The sequence below is a fragment of the Syngnathus floridae genome, chromosome 5 (assembly GCF_059516105.1).
Source record: "Syngnathus floridae isolate MCC-2025c chromosome 5, RoL_Sflo_1.0, whole genome shotgun sequence".
Classification (NCBI taxonomy): domain Eukaryota; kingdom Metazoa; phylum Chordata; class Actinopteri; order Syngnathiformes; family Syngnathidae; genus Syngnathus; species Syngnathus floridae.
The window spans coordinates 14,146,800-14,161,013 of NC_142417.1; the positions used below are offsets into that span (position 1 = coordinate 14,146,800).

A 14,214-nucleotide genomic window follows, 5' to 3' on the forward strand; every position below is an offset into this window, starting at 1 on the left:
TTTGAACCGTAACCCGCCTCTCTTGTGCCGTGCTCCTCATTTGGCCAATTATTACACCCATGGTGAGAACAAACACTTTCCCTACTCAATAATTCACATCACATTCATTTGATACTCAGTTAGCATGAGCAATTTAGTTGTTGAATAATTTTCAGAAAAATGATTTTATTACCACCGTGTGTTATGAATCTCGAGCGATGGAGAGTGGAGTGGAGGATTTTAAATTGCATCTGCAGATTGAGGGAACCAAGGGTAGGTAATGTGTTCTAATGTTCCCAGCCATATGCATTGTTTTCAGGGCTCATCGGTTTTACATCGATTCCCACTGAAGTGTTTAATTGCATCATGAATATGATCTAATTCCGTCTTTTTCTCTAAAAGTGGAGCATGCTCTGCAAATGATGTACAGCCTCGACAGCCCCCCATCAGGATCTATTTTATATGGAATGTAAATTATAGTGTTAAATTAGCCCGGAAAGATAACTAGCTTGCACGGGGGGGATGAACTCAACAGTTTAATTTAGTGTCAAAAGGCCGTGAAGGGATAAATCGCCCCTCTCCCCTCTTGCTATTCCATGCCATATTTGGCTTTAATCATTCCCTTTTTCTAGAAATATCACTTTCTTTCCTCCCCGCTGCCCAAGGAGTACTTGGGAAGCACAGTGCATTTCTTGCAGCATCACTTGACTGATTATGATTTACTTTGAACACATGTATGACATTATTCACCTGTTTTATGTTTAGGACACACATTTTCTTTTCTTCAAATCATATGATCTTCACTTACTTCAGCAGACTTGGTAGGTGTAAATGGGAAAAGATAGACAAAGATATGCAGTCTATTGGGTAAAATTGATCCATCCATCCCATTTCTACCGCTTATCCTTTTCCATTTCTACCGTTTTGCTTGCTCACTTGTGTCCCAGCTGACCTGGACTAGTCACCACTCAATCCCAGGTCAAGTGACCACAGCATTATTGGGAATTAACCTCTCTGACCCCAAAAGGCAGAAGTACTCCAGATGAAGCCCAGATGTGTGTAGTTTTTGTCCTTGATAAAGACCAGGAAGCCAGCACCCTGCGATGAATTGACATCCAACTTAATTGGACGACTGAAACGCTATAAATGCCAAATGTTGTTTTTGTACCTGTCACACAGTACCTTGATAGTGATAATTTGAACGGAATCCTACGACTACTGCACAAACTCCTTGTTCTTTGAATTCCTCCCAGTGTACTACATAATACATATTTTGACACCTCTCTGGAAGAAAAAGCCCCTGAAATCATCAAGTGAGGCTGTAGTTGTTTTCCTTGGTGTTTTTCGTCTCCGAGGGTAAGCTTTTGGGAAGAATTGGTATGTTAAACGAGCTTGGGGAGGTCTGCTAAGGCTTTTTTTTTGGGAGGGGTGAGTCAGTCAGTCGAGGATCGCTGCGCGGCGTTTGAGGCAGCTGTGTGAAGTCATTTTCCGGGAGTGCAAGCGGGAGAGAGGTGCGGATTAGGCAGCGCCTCTGAGCCGGAACAAGTCTGTCTGGGAAGGGATGAAGGCTGCAAACCATAGATCTAATTCCCGCTCACACTGCTCGACAGCAGAGACACTCGCAGCACAGCCTGTGTGAATTAGGCCCATTTGCTCCCCTCAGTCTGAACACACGGACGGAAAGGGAGATGCTGACAACCCCTCACAACCTTTCCCATCTCTTGACTCCCCAAGCTGTTTTTAGCCTTCCTTCAAATGCTGTCTTAAAACTTTTGTTCATTTTTTTCATCGTTTTTGTGCTGCCGGTCTTTCCTTTTGTTGACATTAACACAATTGAAAAACAGATGTCCATGTAATCCCCGGTAGAGGAAAATGAACTCTATGTGCTGAGAAGAAAAAAAGAAATGCATGCTTGAAACTCCAGCACTCTGAAGTTCTTGTCTTTTTAAACATTGTTTGCCTTAAGTGATGCACTTGCCCTGCAGTTCAGAAAAGTTTATAAGGCCACTTGCAGCTCAGTCCTATTTCCTCACCTACCATTACAGACCCCTACCAACTGCTTTCTCCAGAACCAAACAAAACCTATGGTCAACGTCGGCCCGTAAATGTGTGACCCCAGAGCGGTGCTGTACAGCTCAGATCAATGTGACTGACCCAGATACATTTGCCCCTCCTCACTTTAGTGATTAGCCACAGTTTACTAGTGGAACAATAAAATTTCGAGGAGAAGATGTTTCAGTGAGGACATGAATATTTCTCTGTATGCTATCAATCATAAGTAGCAATATCCTTGGGAAGATTCAAGGCACTTTCAAATCAATGTGTTAATGGTGTGTTTTGTTTTCTCTTCAATTCTACCATAAGAGGATTTACAAGCGAACCCTCAAAAATCGATTGCTTTGCTTTAGTTTTAAGGCTGGTTTTAAAGCTCTGCTGGTTGGAAGGAATGATTGAGATGTATGTGTAGCGCCCCCCCCATGCTCGGTCTGTTGTGCTTGTCACTCCTATCACAGCCCTCTGCACCCTCCAAGCCCTGTAATGAGTTGTATTACACGCTCTGTGGTGGGAATGTCTTGTGTTAGCAGGCTGTGTTCAATCTTTGTGCTATGAATAGAGGGAACGGGGAATGCACTTTGTCTGTCTTGAAAGGCACTGGACTGAAACGGGGTGCACCGAGCGAAGCTGATGAGAGGAGCGAGCCTTCAGACGAACTTGTTGATGGTACGTTTGTAGGCTCTTGTGCGGACATGTATCTGATTGTACGTCTGCTGTTGCTCACTGGCTGCAAATGGGTGAGCTCCTAGGCTAAAATTGACCTTGCCTGTCCATTTTAATCATCACACATCTTTAATTGGCCTCGGTAGTCGTGTTGGTCTATTATTCAAAATTTAATCTGGATTTCGATTTTGGTTTCTCTTGCTCTTAAAAACATAAATCCAAGAAAAACCTAATGTGCCAAATAATGCTGTGTGTATGGAAGTTCCAATGTTGTGAAAGTGCCCTGAATGTTACTTGCGCAGCAAGCGTCTTATGTGGATGTGACAGCCTACAACTTTATTAAATTTGCTTTAAGATCACTAATGACCCCCAATTGGAAAAACACACAGCAAGAAGAATTACACACATATATTTAAATCCAAGACATGCTTTGTTTTAGAAACATCACCAGTGCTAATGCTAAAGTCAGTGTAGAATCCCATTGGCATGCTAATGGAAATTAGCCTCAATTTAAGAGCGTGATATTCTCTCAAATAATATTCCTGCACATATGTATAAATAACATATTCTTCCTAATTTGTGAAAATTAAGATATTTTAAGATTCTCTTCTGCTACTCTTATCTCATTGTGTGTACGCCATGCATGACCGACACCACACTGTCCCAGAGAGGCCAATGAACACACAGCAGGAACAGATGGTATTTATTCTTATTTATTGTTTTTATTGCTCTTATTTTCGTTTATGTATATTATTATTATATTGATTTCTTTCTTGCTCTTCCAGTTGAGTTTTGAAAAATTGTCGGGATTCTTATTGTCGTATCAACACACATTTCCACAATATGGCACGAAATATGATAAATGAGGTCCGAGGTTAGCCTAGTAGGTGCCAATACTAAAAATAGAAATATAGAAACAAAATAAGGTAACTTAAATTCGATAAAGAAATAAGGGGCATGCGTATTTCACTGTGTGGAAAAATGTAATACAACAAAGGTGTGGATGCAGCAGAATGAAAACCCCAAAAGGGCTTGCGTGGTTTGAGTTTTGGTAGTTAAATAAAGTTTAAAATAAAAATAATAGAAATAAAACCAACGCATAATTGTTCTTGATGTCAAAATCAACCCAACATAATTGTGATTTTTTTTCCCCCATAATCACCCAGCCCTGCAAGATGGTGTGTATTGAATGAATAAAAATCTATTTTGGTCAGCTCATTCATCACTTGAACTTCTCATTGTGACCCTTCATAAAACCTTGCAAGGCAACATTGCTATGGGCTAAGTGATTTTAGGAGGTTCAGGTCTTATTCCCATTTGTAGGAATGTATTTTGCACTAAAATGGCAACAAACTCCATTTGCTCTTAAAACATAGTCTGTAATCTTCTGTTATTTTACATACAAATTGCATTCTGGCCAATGCATTCATCATTGCTCATATTCAGCCCACTCTTAAATGAAAAATGTTTCAGAGATGAATAATGGATCCCCTCCATAGTATAATTGTGTGTGTCTTGAATATAGTAGAGTCCCTTCTCTGCTCTTCTCTGAATTTCCTTTGCTTGCTTGGATGGAGTTTGAGAGACGAAAATGTCTAATTTGGAGCTACTTGGTACAATGAGGTTGTAGGTCGTCAAAACTACAGGTCTTTTAAGTGTCTGCATTTACTCATAGCTTGCTTTTTAATTAAATCCAAATCCAGGACAGTGTTTTAGTTGTCTGTGGGATTTATTGATTAGGTTTAAAACTGATACTGTTTATAATTTTAATCACCTATTGACATAATTAGGTTCTGTTCCTAGTTGTTCGTCCCTTCGCGTGCCCTGTGACTGACTGCCGACCACTTTAGGGTGTCTTTTCACATTTTCCAGTGGTTTTGAGAAGTGGGTGGCTGTAACACTGCAGGGGCCTGGAGGTTTTAAACAACCACCAGTCTGGAATCCCAACAGAGATGTTCTCCTGCATGTTCCAATGCATGGCTGCTATGCAGGCTGCCACACTGGGTATACTGAGGCATGCTGAGGCTCCGGCAGCACACTCTGTTGTGCTCTACTTGCTCCTGACGGTTTTTGTTGTCCCTGTAGTTTTCAAGTTTGTCCTGGGAGACATCCTGACACCAGAGTTACAGATGGGAGGCACTGGACCGAGGAAGCCAGTGTCACAACGTGGATTGGAATTCACTGTTGGGATGAAATATGAAACAAATGTGCCATCATACGTATGCTTTTCACAGTTTGTTCACCCAGCTGTTTCCTAGCTAGTCCCCCATGTCTCGTCATCAAAACCTAGCTGGGGGTGGCTTATAATAAACTGTGATTTGTTCCGTGTGACTCCATGTTTCTTTGCCTGGATGCTCTTCCTTCGAGTTGTCTGTGCTTGTCCCTCAGTGTGCTTGTTGAGTCATAGTAATATCTCGGATCCTAATGTTTATGTACTGTACTTGTTTTGATGATATGAGCCAGCACTATAAAAGGAGAGCACAGGACATAGCTCTCTACAAATGAAGAAGGCAGAATTATTCCCAGTCAGTTAAGGGTCCTTTGATTCCTTTGCACATTTAATCTGCAGAAATCAATAAAAAGGATGTTTGTTGGGTCTGAGACTCAACAGCAGGTGTTTGATGGGTAAACGGACAACCAAATGAGTGATGTTAGGGAGCATTCATCTTTCCCTAGGCAAATTGGGCTTCTAGGTCTCGGCTAATTGATTGATCGCGCGACTTGCTGATACAATCAAATCCTAGCCTGATTTATGGCGATAAATCGATTGATTGATACGGTATTCTGCAGCAGGCTGGGTGGGTGATGGTGGTGAGAGGTGGGGGAAGGACACCTCCCAGTCACCCATCCATCTTGGTCCCGTCACCCTTGTTGGTTTAGTGTGGTATTAAGAAATACCTGCGTGTCCTGGCTGACATTTCCAATGAGCAGACTGGCAAATGACCTGCTCCAGATTAACCTCCACTTGTTCTCATAAGCACCACTGATAGTAAAAAATATGGGAAGCAGCAGCAGTCGGGGACAAAAAGATGAAGTGTGACTTTTCTGGTCTTCCGTTTGCATAGATCATTAGGAAGAATCACAAAAATCAATGGCACATTCCAGAGTGAATCATAACAAACATTTTGAGCACCGTAATCGAGGCTGCTTGTTGACTCTTCCCAGATTACATTGAGGCGAGTGTTTAAATGCTGATTTACAGTAAAATGGAGTCCAATCTCTCCACCCGCTTGCTTGTCCGCCTGCCTGTTCAGAATATGAAATGAAAGTTAAACACAGAATCTCCAGCACGGGGAGGAGGGTTGCCAACGCGTGCTCAGTGTAGCATCAAATAGATTTTGTTTCCTCTTGTGTAAACGCCTAATGTGCGCCGAGTGCCCTGACACAGATGAATGTAAGGAATTTGCTGTAAAGACTTAACGGCCCTTTTGAGAGACAAGGCTACGAATTGGTAGTGTGGAACGTGCGCCAGTAACACCCCCAACACACACGTGTGTATGCATCCTCTCCAGTCATTTCTTAAACACACACATAGCATTTTCACTTGTGTCAGGAAAGTGCATCATACGTTAGTATGGCATCGGTAATAGCTTTTTACGTATATGCCCTGATAATACATAATTTGTACAAACCTTTATTGAACACTGTGTAAAATATTATAACATATTCTCTTGACTTGGCTCGTTTTTTTAAAACACTACTCAATGCCACAGAACTGGGCACATTCCAAAATGATTCATGTATAAACTGCCCTTTTAAGTGTCTGCTCCCATTCTGCTGCACTGGTACAGATCTTGGAGCCTTTGTGACAGGACTCAAAAGCACCAAGCTGCTTGTTGTCAGCACTAGTTTTATTCCCACTCTCACCGCTCTATTTAGATTCATTTTATTTTTGGCTCAAATGCTGTAAAATGAAAGTACCACAGAGAGAAGCAGGGTAAAGTAACATTCCCTCTATCTCTCAGACAGGTGGCCTCAGTTTTATGTCGCCGGCCCCCAAGGGCCCCATAACTGAGTCTGAGTGAGAGGAGGGACCTCTCTCGGCGCTACACAGGTGGTGCGAAACGTGGCCGCCTCTCCGTACCTGAAATATTCAGATTCTTCCAGCAGTGGAGCTTTGATCTCGCTGCAATCGACAGGGGAAAACTGAGAGAGTACGGGGGAGAAAACAACAAAAACAAGAGGAAGAGCAGCACACCTGAGAGTGAACAGATTGACATTTCTTAAGAGAGAATAAACAATTGCAGGTTAGCTGTGTTGAATTGCCCCAGCTCACCGTTGGTTGCTGGTGAAAGTGGGCCATCGCAGTGACAACTGCATTTCCACAGCCTCTCTTACCAAGTGACCTGAATGGTGGAGCAAGAGAAACCAACCCCAATATACTCTTTCACACTTGAATAGGAAAAGGAAAAAAGAAACCTTGTCTTTAACTGTTCAAGTCGAGCACCGGCTACACACTACCCCCCCCCACCCCCACCCGCCTACTGTCCCCTCAAGCTACCGGTTTTATTGCATTCATCAGTTTGTGTTTTTTGTTGGTCTGTTACGACTTAATTCCTTGTCTTCTCAGGTATCACCCTACTAGTTTGCGAATGTATCATAAGACTGTGTAGTTCGTCCGAGAGAATCCACCCACCACACAATGACAACAGCCACACTGATTGTAACCGCACACTTGTAAAAGAGGAGAACAATAGTCGGCGCTAATGATGATAAGTTGTTCTACTGGGCCCCTTCATTTGGAGTATTCATGTCGTAAATTGTATGGAGTGCACACAATTTCTAGTTGGGGGGACGTTTCGATGTACAACAGTCATTAAATTCGGAACAGGTACAGGATTCTGGAAAATATTTGCCTCATCTTTGAAAAGGCCTAGATTAGACTCTACACAATTATTAATGGTGTTATTACCGCATGATCATGTGCATGTGAATCGTTATTTGGAATTGAATTTGAGAGACTTGTTGACAAGTCGGCTGTAGTCAGCCGCGCCGGGTGCCAAAAAATCTCTTAAATGAAGCAGTGTATGACAAATAATGGCTGACAACACTGGTCACACCTTTTGCTGATGTTCAAAACGCTCATCCACATTTCTTTCCTTCTGTAAGATTTAGCATGTGGTTTGAAGACGTTCCGACGTAGCTCGGATTAATTGTTTTGGATGATTCATCAGACATTGCAGTCCAGAGTCCACAAAATTGAGGACTGGCGGTGGGAGGCGGCTTCTGAACTTGTTTCCACCTATAGGTGATTTGAATCACTCGAACATAGACGTGTGCAGACGAAGCTAGTGAGATACCACAAAGTCATTGTCTCGTTAATCACAGAATTAGATTGGTTTTGGTAATACCAACAGTAGCTGGTGTGTTGCATCACGGTGGCTCGGTCTTAGGTGAACCCTCTCCTCTTTCTATTCCGACTGGAAATTTATGGTGGTATCTCTGCTTAGCTCCCACTCCACAGAACAGAAAAAAGAAGCGTTAATGCAAGTTTTGCAAAGTCTGCTCATGCGATGCTCGTGTGAATTGGAGCAGCTCGAGCCAAATTGACAGAGACTGAAATTGAAGGAACAGCAGTCTGGGCTAAACAGATGGAGGGAGATGGCAGGTGATAGCAGCGCCCCAGTCCTTCCCTATCAGAAGCCGCATGCTCAGCTCACATCGTGAGCACCAGGTCACAGAGGTCACAGACCCCTCCTCCTCGTCTGCACGCACACCCTCGCACTGTTTATCTTTTTTTTTTCTTCTTTCAAAATGGGTGCGCATCGCAAGAAAAGATAAGAGTTAATTATGGTTCAGTCATACAGACACAAATGTACGCACTCTTCCGCAGAGCCTTGACAACAACCAAAAACTCTGCCCCCTCCTAGCCCAATGCCTGGGGGTGGGGTGGCGAGGTTGGGCTTTTGCCTGTGATAATGTTGAGGCCAGGCTAGACTGCAATGATTGGGCCCATTGATTGTGGCACTTTGATTTATTGATCAGTCCTGCTTCTAAAATTGGCGTCTGAGATGTACGGCTAATCTCGGGCAGCTACGGACAATCATGTGTCTGACAGAGGATGGCTAGTGATAAGGCCCATATGAAAGGAAAATACACTTATCTAAATCACATACTGGTCTCCGCTTCCCTCTGCTGCATGTGCAGATGCCAGCACACGTCTCTGCACAAGCGAGTGCCTAGGCGCTATTTTGTGCGAGACCTTAACGTGCAGTTGTGTGTTCGGACTCGCCGCGGTGGGGGTTGTGAAGCGGTACAGTCACCAGGCAGAACAGAGTGGATCTATAAATTGATGGAATTCAAAGCCTCCAGCATCGATTACCATTATAACAAACAGCAGCACACAGAATGTCTGATTATTTTTAGACAAAGATTCTGTGCTCTCAGCAGCAATTCTGCTGATGCTGTCACACTTTCCAACATCTGCCTATGATTGCAATTAGATGGGATACAAAAAGAAAAATAATACCCCATCTGCGTTTTCCCTCTCTTCTCCTCCTCCCCTTTTTCTCTCTTTAATTTGTGCTGTCCAAGCCGTGCGTACAATAGTGATTTTAACTCAGTCCACCTCAGCGCAGTACCTTGGTAGAATTTTTTTTTCTCACTTGTCAACATTTTCCACCATGCTTTGTCTTTGTGAGAGGCCCCAAAAAAGCTTACTACTACAGATGTAATCAAGCCAAACCTAGTTTAATGAATCAATGTCAAACCCCCTCTATGCAATTCATTAGTGAATTCCGTAATTTGCCTAAAACTCTTCCACTTGCAGAAAATCATACTGTCCTCTTTGCCCGTTTTAAAATTAGATTATTCCCTGAGACAAAACATATATCCATCATACCTGGTGCAACATGAGACACCATCATCTGATGTCATAATCTTTCAAGCCTGAGCTTTCATACAAGCATTGGTCTGTCTGTCTGTCTTTTGGGGGGCGGTTTGTCCATAGTAGGGTTGTCACTATCAAATATTTGTTAGAATTTATTATTTTATTGATTAATCAAATAAAATTCTATTTTGCAATTAAGTGTATTCCAAAATGTTCAATCAATTATTATTTGGTGTTGTTTCATGATTAAAACAGAAAATAACAAAATAACAATCAAGCGATATTAAATGAGAGGTATTATAATCACCAAACCTTTTGAAACTGATCCAGTTGCTGGTTGAATAATTGTTTTCCTAAGTAAAAGAAGATGTTTGAAAACATCTTGTGTTGATCAGCCTATTTTTGTGAAAGACTATAGAAATCAGAGAATCATTTATGTTGAGAGGCTGACATTAGGGAATTTGACAATCTCAAGTTTAACAACAGTGTTTACTTAATTAGTAAGATAGTTGTCAAATAATATGATTTGTTGTCGATACGTTTTGACCACTCTGGTCCATAGTTCTCTCAGTACACTGTAGTAGGGACCACACCCTACACTTAAGCGTGTAAATGTGCTCTTCCTTAATGAATGCAGCTCAGTCAGTTCAAGTTGAGCTTGCTTATGTGCAGGTTGGGTCCATACTTGGACAGTGTCTGCGAGAAGCACATTTCCTTTTTAAGGCAAAGGACACGTCTCATGATTAAATTTGGTTATACTTTCCTGCTTTCCGGATGTTCAGTGGGCTTCAGGTCTATCTTACTAAAGCCAATAAGCTTCTAGCTTCTTGGTCTTTGTTTCAGAGTCAGAAGTCACTGCGCTATCCCCTCACAGATTGACTTGAGGACACGAGCGCTGAATCTGTGCACAAATTCCCTCTTTCCTGTCCCTTCAGCCCCGATGACAGCTTTCCTCTCCCAGGGGGACATTCATCAATTATGGCTGGATGTTTGACTGGCACAGGCTTAATGACAGGATCTCTGTATTGACCCGACTGCCACACACTCAAAATTTGGTCCCTCGTGCCCTTTTTAAAAACCTGTCAAATGATTAAAGAGAAACTTTATGGCATGCTGAATTCCGTTTTCATCCTAGATGACATTGGAAGCATATAGGTCTATTTTAGACTATTCTATAAGATTACAACCCGTAGTTGTTTAATTCGGGCTAGTGACAAATTCTGCAATTCCCCACAGAGTATAAAGGATCACTATCAGGGGTGAGACTAAATATTTATCATCAAGGTACTTGAAAGGCACTATATAAATCTAAGCTGTTACTATTATTATTATTATTATTATTATAACAATGATTATTATAATTTCTCAACAACAGGTATTGATAATGTCCCAATGTATTTTAAGTAACACTTTTTATCTTTGTGTTCGACCCTTTATGCTCTTAAAACAGCCCATTTAAATGGCTAATCAAAACATTTTTATAATGTGTTTATAATTTTTGCTTTGTCTGATGCATCTGGGTTCCTTTTGTTTGTGTGATGAGTCACAACATTGCTAAGAGAGGAGTTAATCATTGTTTCTTGTAAAGGCCAATAATGCGGAACAATTAATGAAATGTTCCGATGCTAAAGAAGTCATTTTATTGCACCAAGTGTGACTGTGCCCACATAGAAAAGTTAATTTTCCATTTTATTATCAATTATCATTTGAAATTGTAATTTAACATGTTATTCTCGAAGGCCCTCTGTGAGGATCAATAAAGAAATATCTTAACAAAGGGTTATCTTAAAAAGGGAGTTAAGACAAGCATTTTCTTTACTACAATATGTTCTATGCGGCCCTATTAGTCTAAACACAATATTCAGATTAATATTGCAGTTGTGGAATATGAGTTGAGCAACAAAATCCACTCTCTGTATTCCATCTCAGGGGTCGGCCATTTCGCCACTGTTGACTTCAGATGACATCCCAGTTGCTCAGGACTCGGGTAACAACCAATCATGAGCCTTTAGGCACTGTGATATCATTTTCAGTCGACAACAAGTGGCCAAAATAACACACGAGCGAGTCAAAGCAAGTAGTTGAGTTTCAACTCGCACAGCAATGATAAGCAGAAAACCATGTTTAGAGTAGCGGGGCCGTATATACAATATACTATTGTCAAGAAAAATTTTGAGTTGACTCACAATCGCTGTACTGTATTGCATATTGTATGATTCCTGACTGAGACTGCTCTCCTCAACAAAGAGTAAGAAAAAAGCTCTAAAGTTTCATTTGATGGGTTGTTATACCGCTTCCCTTCTAATGAGCAACAAAAGCAGCTTCATGGTCATTGGACTATTTTCTGACCATGCAGTGTGACTATTCATCATTGTCTTTAATACAACAAAGCCATTAATATACCACTGAAGGCGCACTGGTGGACTAAGATCATCTATCTGAAATACTTATAAAATCCAGTCAATCACTTCATGAAGAATTTACATTTGGCAAGATTAGTTGGTCTGGGGCCACTGAAATCTAGTGAAGGTTCGCAACTTTCTAAAAGACTCCCTAATCTTCAAAAAAGCTCATCCCAGATGGGCTGTAATAACCAACAGAACCTTAGAACTCTTGTCATCTTATCCTTTATGGCTTTGGTCTTCATTATAGCTACAGTACAGTTTTCCAGGAATGGCCAAATTCATGCATGTGAAGCATACTTGGTGTAGAGTAAGAGTAGCAGTAGTGTATGAACTTCTAGTACTTGTCTTTATCCTAATTACGTACAACTAATACAAAAACACTCATGTTCTCACTAATGTCCCCTACATTATGGAGAAATTAATCAATTTGACTATCTACGTATGGTCTGGCCTTTAGAATATAAAGCATACCATTCTTATTTTACTCCTCTGTCCACATTTTCCTGTATTACCATGAAATCAAATCACACGACTGTCCTTCAGCCATCTTGGATGTACATTGGAGCCTCTGATGTCAAACACAGATCACTTTCAGGAGCTTGCGGACCCCTGATTTGGTACTAAAAATGGTAGCACTATTTGAATGTAGCCTCACCTCACAAATCCTTAAGTTTTTTTTATCAAACCCACTGACGTACACTAGTACGAGTCTCAAGCATGACCATTCATAATGGCATCGAACTATGAGCAGTGCATAGTCAGGATTAACTGTCACAGAGAATGTATATCCAGCTTCTACAAAACAGCAGCACTAGCAATATCAACGCTAGCATTAGCGCTGTAAACAGGCTGACATGAGCCCCTCCTGAATCGTCACTAGCATGATTCGTATTTGATCTTTGCTCTGCCTGTTTGCTAGTCTTACGCAAAGTCGCTGGAAAATGTTTCCTATAACGTTTCTAAATTAGTAGATTGGAGTTTCAATTGGTCAGACAACAGCTTTAACATAACCATTGTAATGTTCATGTTATTTTAAAAAGCTGAAATAATGTTTTTATCTTGCAACTTTAACATGTTGGCAAACAGCAGAATGCTCAATCTTGTGCTGTTTACCATTGTTAGCAACAAATTCACAAATTGGCATTGTGCAAAACAATTGCTAGAGGTCTCAAGAAACTCACTTGACAAGTTGTAAAAGTGACAACTTGAGTTAAAAGCTGTAGCGCAGATCGTAGTCCTCCAAGTTGCTCAGTGACTTGTCAGTCCAGGGACTTGAACCAGTAGCCCTTCAATTAACAGCTCTGACCGGCACTCTGCTACTATCTCAAGAGGCTGCTGAAGTTCAAGTCTCATCCCGTCCTTTTCTTCCCCTTTTCCTTGTGTGATGATTTATTAAATTGCCTTTAAGTAAGACTGTGGATTCATTAATTAAAATACTGTCAATTTATTATCCTGGCTTCATATATAAATTCAAAGTTAATAGGATCCCTTACGCTTGTTGGACCCAAGCAGTAACAAGAAAAGTTCCTCATCAGTTATAATGAATCACAGTTAAAAATGAAGAAAAGGTGAACATACAGCTGTCTGTCCACTCGATACTCAGTAAAGGGGAGTAGACTTCAGAATTGCCTTTTTTTCTTTTTTTATACTTTGCTGAAAGAGCCAGGAATTGGATGACTGGTCGATAATATTGGATTTGCGGATGGTGTGCAGAGCAGCCGAGTCCAGCATAAATGCAAGGTTCTGATGAAGGGCCTGCTGCACAGACAACTTTGAATAGTGGATCGGACATGTTGCCTGCGTGGAGCACTCCTTTCCTATAACACTGGCATGTAAACAAGCAATGCGCAGGGACAATAATCAAATATCTATCGCAAGGGCAGTCGTAGCTGGAGGGTAAAGTGATGGGAGTGGCTACCAAGTATTGAAAATCTGTTCACAATCAATATAAAGATTGGTGGGTCGGAGATGAAAATAGATTTGACTTATAATTGAGCATTTTGTGCTGATATATGTGTTGCGTTAGCATATTGGTGTGTTGTTTGAATTAGATCTTAGTTGGGCTTTTAAACAGTCCTTCAATTGAGGAGAAAGCTTTATTTCTCGATAAGGGTATTTGTCAGGTTATTTGGTTTCCACACGTGACTCAACCCCCACCGTCTCTTTTCTGCCCAGCCGCTCACTGGCGCTTGCTCTATAGCGGTTGCAAGTATATTGATTATTTCAAATACTGATTATCTAAAAGGCCTTGTGCTACTACTTCGGATTTATTTCAGTTAATTA

The 14,214-nt window shown here is 41.2% G+C and overlaps 1 protein-coding gene across 1 annotated transcript in view; it reads left to right on the plus strand.

Annotated features, from left to right (window-relative positions):
- Positions 1 to 14,214, plus strand: part of cux2b (cut-like homeobox 2b) — an 82,500-nt gene that overhangs the window by 18,392 nt on the left and 49,894 nt on the right. The gene's annotated exons all lie outside the window — the stretch shown is intronic.